Consider the following 11686-nt stretch of genomic DNA (forward strand, 5'->3'; position numbering starts at 1 on the left):
TTTTCTTTTCATTTAGATACAGATAAAGAAGCACTGTATTTGAATGCATCAGCGAGAGCAACTGTGTGTGTGAATTAATCCTACCAGTGTAGCATCTCTTTGCTAATAGTGAAGTTGTAGGTTTTAGTTACTTTAAAAGCAGAAAGAAAAATATATGCCATAACTTTCAGTTTCTACACTGTTTTGTTATTTTTAAGTTATAGGACAGTTGACAAGTTTCTGTGCTCCTGGAGGTTTCCGTTTGCAATCTGCACATTATATATGAGCTACAGTTTGTGCGCATGGACGCTTGTTTCCACTATGGAATAAGAAAAAACATAAACTGCTGACATTTTCTCGCAATTGGGAGTTACAATGTCAATGTCATTGTGCAATGTTTTTTTTTCTCACAATTGCTTTTTTTTGGCTGACTTTTCTCAGAATTGTGAGATAAAAAGTTGCAACTGCAAGTTCTCAATACTGTGTCACTACCTGATGATCCACGACTGTTTGTGTGTTTTGTGATGGTTGTTCATGAGTCTCTTGTTTGTTCTGAGCAGTTAAACTGAGCTCTGTTCTTCAGAAAAATCCTCCAGCTCCTGCAGATTCATCAGTTTTTCAGCATCTTCTGCATATTTGAACCCTTTCCAGCAGTCGCTGTATGATTTTGAGATTCATCTTTTCACACTGAGAACAACTAAGGTACTTAAACTCAACTATTAAAAAAGTTTCAAACATTCACTGATGCTCCAGAAGGAAAACCCGATGCATTAAGAGTCAGGGGTCTGGGAATATTGGGCAGTTTTAACTGTTAAAACTAGGGGTGCACCGAAATTTCGGTTGCCGAAAATTTCGGCCGAAAATGGCATTATCGGTTTCGGGCCGAAATAAAAAATCCAGCCGAAAATGTCAACCGAAAATGAATGTCAACCGCGCCCCTCCCATCTGTGCGCTAGCGCTTGGGTTTCACTCACGGTCAAGCTGTTATCACTCGTCACCCACCCCTCCCCTCCGTGCTCAAGCAGGTTTCACTCACGGTCGAGCTGTTTGCACGCGTCTGCAAAGATTAAGCATGTCAGCGGTATGGAAGTATTTTAAAGTTTCAGATGAGGATAACAAACTTGCAATATGTAACATTTGTTCTGCAAAAGTCTCACGAGGGGGTACGGTGCCAAAGAACTTTTCGACAACAGGTTTGATACACCACCTGAAAACACGACATCCAATTGAACATGAGGAGTACCGCAAAACAACATTGGTTAAAAGTACCCCAACTACATCACAAACACCCTCTGTGGCCACATTATTTGAAAAGACTAAGAAATTTGAGGAAGATAGTGTCAAAGCACGTGGCATTACTGAGAAAGTAATGGCACGTGAATAGTTACATTAAAATTTGCGTAGCACTGCACAACTGTGTTTCCTAAGGCTACATAGGCTTAAATGTTGTTTACAGTTTGAGTTTGGATTAAGTTCTATTGCTGTTTTTGCACTGTTGTTTTGCACAGAAATTTAAAATGCAAGTAAATAATTGTTTACATGCAGCAACAGAATAGAGGCCCACTGCCATTCTGTGATTTTGTGTGCAGTTATTCAGATAATTGTGGATTGTTTTTTCCCCCACAAATGTTAATCTATTTTATTCAATGGAAGAAAACTTGAAGAATAATATTTATTTATTATTAAAAAATATTTTAGGTTTTGTTATGTAACAAAAAGTGTTAATAAAAGTTTGATGATTATTCTATTGGTTTGTGATTTTTCATTTCAGATCCATTAAAAATTAAGCAATACGTTTTTAAAAGAAGCCATTTTCGGCTTCAGTTTCGGTTTTCGGCCAAGTGCATCCTAAATTTTCGGTTTCGGTTTCGGCCCAGAATTTTCATTTCGGTGCATCACTACACGCAATGCTTCTTGGCCATTTTTACTTGAATCAATTTCAACACTGATGAATACAAATTATGTACACATACATACAGTCTCACACTCACACAAAACAGTTTTGAATTATGTGCTGGTAATGTAAATACTCCAATTTCATTCATGCCATGTATATACTGTAAACGTATATACATTCAAGTTCACACAACTACATAATCATGGCGTCATATACATCCTCACACTATCAGTGAATGGGCACGGAATAAACTCATAACACAGAATTAATGAATAAAGGATAACATTACATGAAACACATACAGTAACACTACTATGTTCGGCCGCCGGCGGGAGACATGATCACGGATCCGTCAGAGATGCAGCTTGATGAACACGTGAATTGTGCACCGTAAATCTTTATTATTATTATTATTATTATTTTATTATTTAATTTGCTAACTACCAAATCAGTCGTGATGAGAAACCGCTATATCACGTAACTTTAGTGTGGACGGATATTAACGCGTGTGACATACGCCTGATCAAGGTTTATTAGATTCTGTTATTAGTAATCAATAACGTTAGTCCTAGATGACCAATAGCTTTGCTATTGCCTGAATCATGATAATAATCTGTACAATATTGTGGTCTGAGCACATATCGTTAGCTAAGCTAACATCGGTCGCTGCCCTGTTCTCCTCTGCTTCTCCTCACACAACAGCTCAATTTGTCTCTTTTGACCGTTATTCTGTCTAATTCTGGCCTGTCCCTGCTCTCTTAAACACATAGCAGGCTAATTGTATGGCTGTGGTTTGTGATACGAGTATGAATAAAAATTTACAATTTACTCAGCATCCGAACTGTCATTGCGATCCATTGTTTTCCTATTGTTTATAATGATCGCACTCCCTTGAGTTACGTCACTTCCGATTTGGCATTTTTCAGATGTGGAAGTAAGATTCTCTCACAAAAAACGACTCCAGAAGCCTATGTAGCGTATTTATGTTTTTTCAAGAAAATCTTTTCTATACATTGAATCACTGATGCTCTAACCTGCAATATGCCCTTTAAGTGCTGCTGTTTTGTGCTGTAGAAGACGTGGATCAACTTGTCAGATGGCATTCTGGATTTTTGCGTTCACGTACGGTGGCTCTGAATTGTCAAAACGTCTCTCAAAACGCATGCCACGGATGCGAAAAATGCAGAAAATCTAACCTGATCCGAATATTTTTTTGACGGACGAAAGTTTCGGAGGCAGTGTGCAAACGCAATTGACATAACGTGAGGTCGAATTTATTTTTTTATTTTAAGTTTCACATGCAAATTTTGGACTCAGTGTGCAAAGGCCTTTAAGCTTGGGCTAATTTTCATTTGAAAGTGAACTAATCCTTTAAGGGTTAAAAAATTTAGTCTCGGAGGAAAACATAATAATAATATTATTAATAATAATAATAATAATAATAATGTTCAAATAGGTTAACAATATGTTGCATTTCTTAAGCCAACATAATTTTGTTCTTGAAAATATTAGTAAATAATTACTACAAACTGTTTCTAAAGGACATTTTATTAAGATTTACAACAAAACTTACAAAACCACTTACCCATATCCTCCCATTCACTTCTGCAGGTACATTTTTGCCAGATTGTGTCCTTCACAATGGCTATCTGTCAGCCCCAAAGTACCTAAAAAAATTAAAACATATCTTTCCCATTTCAACATATCTTTATGAATTACTTAAATATTATTATTTAAGTTCAAAAGAAATAATCAGATTAACACTTTTAAGTAGCAAATGCACAGTGTCCGTATTCATATAGAACACAATATTGCATAACGACGGATTAAAGTACCTTTGTTGTAAATGAAGACTTTTTGTTGCATCATCAGTGTCCATATTTAAGTAGGCCGTTTGGATTCTGGATGAAAACAAATCTAAAAGTTAGCTGTTATTCTAAAGCAGTATACACCCACAATTAATACAATTTTAATGTAATGGACTATATGCACGGAGCGTTCTTTAGAACTTCCGCATTAATATTAAGCCAGCTCGAAAACTTCCGGTGAGATTTCATTTGCTGGTGTGTTGAGCATCGGTAGTGTAATACTTAGTTTATAATCAGTATATAGTCACTTAAATAGTGTGGCATAGCATTAATTTAGTTATTCAAACGCAAGACAGCATAAAAAATAAATAAATAAAGACGTACCTCAATGTTCCTCCTCGGCTAAATTCAATTCAATTCGACCATTAGTTTTCACACTATTATGTGGAAAAAAAGCTTCAAAAATTAAATATTTATTGTGCACTTTAGTTAGATTAATTGAATAAATGTGTGTTTTCACAAGTGTGCTGAAATCATTGATCTTGCGCGACACTGACTGACAGCTGCTGTGATTACAAAGGGAGAGCGCGGTGCTCTCTTTCTGTGTAATTAATTCACAATAAAAGTTATTGTTTTTCATAAGATTTTGTGAGTATTTCATACTTAACATTGACAAAATGTTTTTTCAAACCTAGTTATTTTATAATGTTTAATATTTAGTCAAAAACGAAGTGAAAAACGTTTAGAGGAAATGGCTGATATGTGCGCAAATAAATGCTACTTTGTCGCCATCTGGTGGTTAAAATGCTAATTACTGTCTTTTTATTTTTAGATAAGTGTTTTCTATCAAATGTTAAATTTCCTATTTTTTTAAACGTTCGGTTTTACAATGGGGACAATCTCAGAAGGATGAACAAATAATGTTTGTGGTCATCACATTAAAAATAACATTTGAAGTGCTGGAGAATAATGTGTGTGCGTGTCTAATTACAGACATAGCATTTTTAAACAGTCCCAATAGCTTCGTCTTTATTGCAATCAATAAAACTGGTTTATTGGCAAATTAGGTAAATGTGATAACTACATTAAAATATAAATACAACATTAAAAAGTCAACCATAGATGGTTTTGTGTCTATGTACAACGACTACAGAATGAACAGCTAACAGTTCACCGGAAGTGCTCGAGCTGGCTTAACGACAACCAGGAAGTAACCCGTGCATATAGTCCATTGTCATGTCATTCTAAGAACGATCTAACGGATTTTAGTGTATACGTAAAGGATAAACGAAAGATGTAAACTGAAAAAGACATTTAAAAACTTACATTCCAGTATTTATTGTTGAAGGCAGAGTTCCGTTGACCACGAGACAGTTCTGTTGTTCGGGCCACAAACTGTCCCAGCGGGTAAAACATCCTCCATCACAACTCTGTATCTGCCGCGACTCTGTTTGTGAACGAGTCCGTACTCGCTTTTTCCGTCAAAAAGACAATCAGACCAGGGACATTTTGCGCCAATTTCTTCAACTACCATTCGCGCTGTTCGTCAATTTCAAATGTTCCTACGTCACGAGAAAAGCACGCTGTGATTGGTGGTTTTACGCGTCGATCTACCATGGCCCAATCAGCGCCTCTCGTCTCCTGTAAACACCCAGTAGATTGTCATATTTTAAAATAAGCACTTTTTAACGAGGCTGAGTTGAAAATGTTCTCTAACCTTGTAATCAAATATAAACTGTAGCTACATTTGTTTGTTGCAAATTTACAGAAAATGCCATTGAGATGTTAATATTGTTAATAAAGATATTAAAGGGATAATTCACCCAAAAATAAAAATGTCATTATTTACACACCCTCAAGTTGTTCCAAACCTGTATAAATGTATTTGTCCTGTTCAACACAAAAGAAGATATTCTGAAGAATGTGGGAAACTGAACAGTTCTGGGGCACCATTGACTTCCATAGTATTAGTCCCAAAGCAACCTTGGTTACAAACATTCCTCAAAATATCTTCTTTGTTCGACAGAAACTTGAGGGTAGGTAAGTGATGACAGAATTTATTTTTTTTGGGGTGAACTATCCCTTTAATATTGCTTGCCAACTGAAAACAAAGTTTCCCCATTTAGGCTACAGTTAATACAATCTTTTTAAAACAAATTACATTAATTATACATAAATTTCCCTTAGTAAAAAGTAAATTGAGTAAGACAGTGTAAAAGGTGCGAGTGTGGATTAGTAATCTGGTCCCCAGGTATCAAGGAGAAAAAATGTTGGCCCTCGTCAATATTAAAGTTGCCCATCCCTGCCCTATGGTAAACACGTTCACGCAACAGTTCATCTCACTTCTGCAGTCAAGCCAGTGTTCAGCTAAAATAATGCATTTCATCTTTTGTTTCTTATTATATTTTGTATCTTATTATATGTTGTTTCTTTTTAGTTCAGCCCAATGCTGTTTCACACAATGGTGTTAAAACATGATGCCAGCCAGACCTAGAACCAAAACAGAAGTGCCAGATGTAATGATGATCTGGCCCAAACTTCATCACAATCTGGAATAATATCCACATTTTACAAATGTTGTTTTGATAATGTTACTCCTTTATTATGGAACATTGTGGCAATATTGTATATTCTCCATTCTTACATAAACCAAGCTAACCATGTCTTGAACATTGGGGGGAAGTTTCTTTCTTTCTTTCTTTTTTTTTTTCTTTTAATAAAGCGTAAAGAAACAAAACAGTGAAGGAAATTGTTGCTAATACAATGCTATATCAGTTATGTACTAATTGAAGACTTCAGATGCAAAAGCCTTTAAGTGCCATTTGAAATTTTCTTATATAAAACAAGCATGTTTATCAAGCTTATTACACTTTAATGGCAATGAAAAGGACCTATTAATTGCCATTAAAGTGAAATTTACTGAACCTAAACATACAGCTTGACAAAAATGCTAATTTAAGAAGAAAATTTCAGATGCCACTTGCACAGGCTTTTGCATCTGAACTCTTCAATTGTAGAAAAAAAGAAAACATTAAATTGTGCAGAAATTAATTTCAATAGTACATTGAGAACTCAAGTTTAATAATACAATATAATGTTAGTTCTGAGATTGTTCAATTTAAGGAATGAATAATAGTGAATATTTATAAAAAATTAGTGAATATTTACAACTTTGAATAATCTGTTACCTCAATAACATCCTCAATAACATCCTCAAAATGTTGCAGGTTAAATGTTCTAGATTTGTTAATACGTCACATTAGAAGAACATTTTACACAGAACATTTCATCACCTCAAACCACAGTGAAGTTCTTATAGCGTTCTCCTAATGTTGCTGAGAGAATGTTCTTCCTTTGTTTTATTGAAACATTGTGCGAATGTTATATTTACAACATTATATAATATGTTACCCCAATAACATCCTCAAAATGTTGCAGGTGAAATGTTCTAGATTTGTTAATACGTCACATTAGAAGAACATTTTACACAGAACATTTCATCACCTCAAACCTCAATCATGTTCTTATAGCGTTCTCCTAATGTTGCTGAGAGAATGTTCTTCCTTTGTTTTATTGAAACATTGTGCGAATGTTATATGTTACAATGATGGTATATAATATGTACCTCAATAACATCCTCAATAACATCCTTAAAATGTTGCAGGTTAAATGTTCTCCTCAGATTTGTTAATACGTCACATTAGAAGAACATTGATTACATCAGAACATTCTCATCACCTCAAACCTCAATCATGTTCTTATAGCGTTCTCCTAATGTTGCTGAGAGATATTAGTTCTTCCTTTGTTTTATTGAAACATTGTGCGAATGTTATATCAGTTACAACATTATATACATTATGTTACCCCAAATTTAACATCCTCAAAATGTTGCAGGTGAAATGTTCTAGATTTGTTAATACGTCACATTAGAAGAACATTTTACACAGAACATTTCATCACCTCAAACCTCAATCATGTTCTTATAGCGTTCTCCTAATGTTGCTGAGAGAATGTTCTTCCTTTGTTTTATTGAAACATTGTGCGAATGTTATATTTACAATATTATATAATATGTTACCTCAATAACATCCTCAATAACATCCTCAAAATGTTGCAGGTTAAATGTTCTAGATTTGTTAATACGTCACATTAGAAGAACATTTTACACAGAACATTTCATCGCCTCAAACCTCAATCATGTTCTTATAGCGTTTTCCTAATGTTGCTGAGAGAATGTTCTTCCTTTGTTTTATTGAAACATTGTGCGAATGTTATATTTACAACATTATATAATATGTTACCCCAATAACATCCTCAAAATGTTGCAGGTGAAATGTTCTAGATTTGTTAATACGTCACATTAGAAGAACATTTTACACAGAACATTTCATCACCTCAAACCTCAATCATGTTCTTATAGCGTTCTCCTAATGTTGCTGAGAGAATGTTCTTCCTTTGTTTTATTGAAACATTGTGCGAATGTTATATTTACAATATTATATAATATGTTACCTCAATAACATCCTCAATAACATCCTCAAAATGTTGCAGGTTAAATGTTCTAGATTTGTTAATACGTCACATTAGAAGAACATTTTACACAGAACATTTCATCGCCTCAAACCTCAATCATGTTCTTATAGCGTTTTCCTAATGTTGCTGAGAGAATGTTCTTCCTTTGTTTTATTGAAACATTGTGCGAATGTTATATTTACAATATTATATAATATGTTACCTCAATAACATCTTCAAAACATCCTCAAAATTTTCAGGTAAAATGTTCTATCGTGGTTAATACGTCACATTAGAAGAACATTTTATACAGAACATTTCATCACCTCAAACCACAGTGTTGTTCGTATAGCGTTTTCCTAATGTTGCTGAGAGAATGTTCTTCATTTGTTTTATTGAAACATTGTGCGAATGTTTTATTGACAACATTATATAATGTTACCTCAACAACATCCTCAAAACATCCTCAAAATGTTGCAGGGAAAATGTTCTAGATTTGTTTGCACTTAACATTATAGGAACATTTTCTGAATTTAAAAACATTCTTAAAACATTTTTGGAACATTGCATTCAAATGTTTTCTTTAAAACATAAAAAAACCTTTACAGAATGTTAGCCAAAGTTCTGAGAACGTTCCCTGCTAGCTGGGTATGCGGTGCATACGTTCGTGTGTAGAAGACTATGCATTTCTCAACTGAGGAAGCTTACATCGCACATCTTCAACATGCTGAAATGTTCCTGTAAAAATATTTTCCTTAAAATGTGCATTCTGAATAATAAATAATTTTCCCAACTAACCTGCTGCAGTCCAGTGCTCGTTTTATAGTGTTTTTCTCTTACTGATCGTAGCTGTTGAATTTACATTTTTTTAAATGAATTTGACTGATGAGGTCCCTTACAAAAATTAACCATGTTTTTTTTTTTTTAATTAAAAAAAATGCTTGTTTGTTTTTTTCAGTAGCCTAATGTTTTTGTCGTTCTAGATTATGAAATATCTGCCGACAAAGCGCTGTTTATCTAAGCATACACAGAACTCAAACTGCGATCACTCACGGAGATGATAAATAATTAATTTCCGTAGGTTTGTGTTTACTTGAATGTTTATTAGCGAATTAATTGTAATTATTTAACATTTACTATATAAACGTGTTTTAAACAATTGAATCTAATTAAAGTTCCATGGCCGTGCTGGAGCATTTTGTGTAGCTTACATCAACCCGCTGAGTGAACAGAAAATGCAGACGACTTCACGAGACTAATGATGAGCACAGACAACAGAAAGAGAATTAAGTTCAGTGCTTTTATTTCCAACATGTGCTCATTCATGGCTGCATTATAATTCATGCAAAGTTACATCTTTATTGGTACAGGACTTGACGATTACCTTACGTGACTCCGTGAGCTTGTAGACAAGCTGCATAAACTAGCAACATTTCAGGCATTTATGTAACACATCTAATTTGTGCATTAATGGATGTTATGTTAAATAAAGTTTACTAATTACAGCAAAGCAGGTAAGCATACTTTCCATGTGCACGCAGAAGTCTCCCCTCAGATGCGTTGTAATGGTTGCCTGGCAAGGCCAGACTGATATATATATATCTTCTACAAGATACAGCTGCTGGTCATAAAATTAGAATATCATCAAAAAGTTGATTTATTTCACTAATTCCATTCAAAAAGTGAAACTTGTGTATTATATTCATTCATTACAAACAGACCAATATATATCAAATGTTTATTTCTTTTAATTTTGATGATTATAACTGACAACTAAGGAAAATCCCAAATTCAGTATCTCAGAAAATTAGAATATTGTGAAAAGGTTCAATATTGAAGACACCTGGTGCCACACTCTAATCAGCTAATTAACTCAAAACGCCTGCAAAGGCCTTTAAATGGTCTCTCAGTCTAGTTCTGTAGGCTACACAATCATGGGGAAGATTGCTGACTTGACTGTTGTCCAAAAGACGACGACTGACACCTTGCACAAGGAGGGCAAGACACAAAAGGTCATTGCAAAAGAGTCTGGCTGTTCACAGAGTTCTGTGTCCAAGCACATTAATAGAGAGGCGAAGGGAAGGAAAAGATGTGGTAGAAAAAAGTGTACAAGCAATAGGGATAACTGCACCCTGGAGAGGACTGTGAAACAACAAAACCCATTCAAAAATGTGGGGGAGATTCAAAAAGAGTGGACTGCCGCTGGAGTCAGTGCTTCAAGAACCACTGCGCACAGACGTATGCAAGACATGGGTTTCAGCTGTCGCATTCCTTGTGTCAAGCCACTCTTGAACAAAAAGGACTGGACTGCTGCTGAGTGGTCCGAAGTTATGTTCTCTGATGAAAGTGAATTTTGCATTTCCTTTGGAAATCAGGGTCCCAGAGTCTGGAGGAAGAGAGGAGAGGCACACAATCCATGTTGCTTGAGGTCCAGTGTGAAGTTTCCACAGTCAGTGATGGTTTGGGGTACCATCTCATCTGCTGGTGTTGTTCCACTGTGCTTTCTGAGGTCCAAGGTCAATGTAGCCAAATACCAGGAAGTTTTAGAGCACTTCATGCTTCCTGCTGCTGACAAACTTTATGGAGATGCAAATTTCATTTTCCAACAGGACTTGTACCTGCACACAGTGCCAAAGCTACCAGTACCTGGTTTAAGGACCATGGTATCCCTGTTCTTAATTGGCCAGCAAACTCGCCTGACCTTAACCCCATAGAAAATCTATGGGGTATTGTGAGGAAGATGCGATATGCCAGACCCAACAATACAGAAGAGCTGAAGGCCACTATCAGAGCAACCTGGGCTCTCATAACACCTGAGCAGTGCCACAGACTGATCAACTCCATGCCACGCCGCATTGCTGCAGTAATTCAGGCAAAAGGAGCCCCAACTAAGTACTGAGTGCTGTACATGCTCATACTTTTCATGTTCATACTTTTCAGTTGACCAATATTTCTAAAAATCCTTTCTTTGTATTGGTCTTAAGTAATATTGTAATTTTCTGAGATACTGAATTTGGGATTTTCCTTAGCCGAGACGAGCCTTTTAAAGCAGCCGTGAGCTGACTGCCTCTTTTTAGCCTTTTTAAATAAAACACTCCAGCGAATCGACAAGAATGCATTAGAAGTGTACATTTAAATATTGAATGAGGTTTTGAGAGAAACCCCAGACAGCAACATAATGCGGCCCAGATCCGGCCCACATCTGGTACATGTGGATTACACGCGAACCGGATATGGGCCGGATCTGGGACAACACTATGTTGCTGTCAGGGACAGAGACTGCTCGCGTCTCTAATGAAGCTTGTGCTCGTCCATTATCACTTCATTGTGTTCAAAATACATGGCAAATCTCATTCAAGCGAGCACAAAGCATTAAAGAGCTTCTTTGGTTTGTTTGACATCTGTAAAGAGGCTCGTTGTGTCGCCCGCGCCCGCCCCGCTGCTGATCCCAGCATGAGCAGATGAAAGAGAGAGAGAGAGAGAGAAACAC

This window comes from Chanodichthys erythropterus, chromosome 3 (assembly GCF_024489055.1).
Source record: "Chanodichthys erythropterus isolate Z2021 chromosome 3, ASM2448905v1, whole genome shotgun sequence".
In the NCBI taxonomy this organism is placed as follows: domain Eukaryota; kingdom Metazoa; phylum Chordata; class Actinopteri; order Cypriniformes; family Xenocyprididae; genus Chanodichthys; species Chanodichthys erythropterus.